Raw genomic sequence first — 2,269 nt, forward strand, 5'->3', positions numbered from 1 at the left:
CATTTTTGCACTGGCTTCCAGCACACCCTGTTCTGCCCCTCCATCCCAGAAGTCTTTAGCAACCCCACCCCCACCCCCAAACTTATTTCTCCCCAGGGCTGGGTGTGCGGGAACTCTCAGGCCTGGGCTGGCCCTAGGCAGGAACCCAAGAGCCCAAGGCCAAGGGGATGGGGAAGATGGCAGGAAAGTTAGAAGTCCATGTTCCCTTAATTGTCTTGTTGTTTATTTTATCCAAGTACCCCAATGAATAGGGGAAAAATAAACACGGTGGAAAAAAAAAATCAAACAGTGGAGTCTTCTTTAGTGCCAGTCCTTGTGGTTGAATAAAAAGGATGGTCCACTTTCTATTGAGCTGAGAAATCTTTGAAGTGGGAGTTATTATCTGAGACATTCCTGCTTGTGGTCCTAACAACGCTGATGAAACGTAAAGAGTTCTTTGTCAGCGATTTGTTCTCCTCTCTGTCAAACTCCCTCGGCCCCGTTAGTTTCAAACCGTTTCTAAAGAGATAAAATCAAACTTCTTTAACACACACACACAAACACACACACACACACACACACACACACACACACTACACCAACAGATAACTTTAGGGCTAAGTCCTTCCAAGGAAAAAACAAAAGCGACACAGGGATGTCATTGCCAGGGCCTGGTGAGGTGTGCAGATGTTGGCAGGCCTTTGGCAAAGCTGTGGGACTTGGGGAGAAGAATGCAGAGAGGGTGCAGGCAGAGGGTACGTACATCACACCCATGCTTGTGTGTCTGCCTCTCCCCACTGAGGCCTGCATGCACCCAATCAGCCCAAGCCAGATCACCTGGATGAGCTAGTTTCCTTTGGGAATCCTCAATTCCCAGTATTCTTGTTCAGGAATCTTAGCACCTAAGGTTGCATTCAAGCAGTTGTTAATATTTACAACTCCTTCAAAGACAATCTCTGATAAAACTAGACACGTTGTGGGTTTCTTCTCACTAGCAACAATCAGCAGTCCCTTTTGCCATTAATAGAGACTGGCATGAGGGAGAAGGAAATGTTGATAGTTTCTTATTTTCTTCAGAATCTCAGTAATTGGAGTTCAGAAGATTTGGTCTAAAAGATAGTGACCCCAAAGTGCATGCAAAAGTCCCCTCTCCCTTTCACATTTTATATCATGCCCAGGAAAGAAATTTTCTCCCCGTCCAGTTTTTCACAAACCTCCTGTTGTGATATTAAAGGTGGTTAACAATAACATCAACAAAAAACAAACCACAAAACAACAACAAAAGCCAAACAAACAAAAAACAAGGGTGTTCCAGTCCCCAACCCACCCCCTGTGTGCTACTGACTAAATGATTTGTAAAGAAGTTTCCCCGAGCTGTAACCCATGCTGTTATTATAGTGTTGCAAATGTTGTCTCTCATACTAATTTTTATTTGTTTCCTGGAGGTCCCCATATATTTGTTTATATTGTTAATTTATGGGAAAATGTAATGATTGCAATGAATGTGATTTATATAGACAAACGTTTTGTAATCATAATTCACACACACATATACACGCACAAAGCCTGACTGAAACTTCAGACTATTTGGTACCCTCTCTACCCACATTCTTTGTGATTTATCATCTGTCCCCTTAATATCAGTTAAATTATGAACTAATTTGAAAGAAAAAATAGTTACGTATTTGATTGAAACTTATTGTTGAATGAAAACCATTGTTGAAAGCTGTGGCTTAATTTTGCTGTATATATGTACACATGGAATAAAATCTGTGATTCTCTCTTCACTTCAAAGACCTTTGTGTACTTGAAATTCCATTTTGTTATTTTCTTTGAAAATAAATGACGTAGTGTTTCCGTTCCTGTTTTGACTCGGCTGTCCCGTTATTGCTTCATCATCCAGGGAGATGTTTGGGGCCTCCCTCGCCCTCAAGTTCTCTCCCTGGTTTCCTTTGAGGCTTGACAGAAACATTTATGGGGCCTTGTTGATCGGGGTGACAAAATGGCGGGACCCACCAATGCGGCCACTGTTGGAGAGACCTCCCTCGCCCCCAATTTCACACCAGTGGCACTGGTACCCAGCAACCAGTTTACATTACAGAAGGGGAAAAGGTGAAACAATGCCCTCTGCGTCTACTGGGGAACACTGCCTTCACGCAGCGCAGTTCTGGGCTCGGCGCACCCTTTAGCTAACCACCTCAGACTCCCCGGAGAAAAGCCTAGTAGTTGGCGCCTATAAAAACAAGGAAAGAACGAGAGAGAGAGAGAGAGAGAGAGAGAGAGAGAGAGA

The sequence above is a fragment of the Choloepus didactylus genome, chromosome 1 (assembly GCF_015220235.1).
Source record: "Choloepus didactylus isolate mChoDid1 chromosome 1, mChoDid1.pri, whole genome shotgun sequence".
NCBI lineage: Eukaryota > Metazoa > Chordata > Mammalia > Pilosa > Megalonychidae > Choloepus > Choloepus didactylus.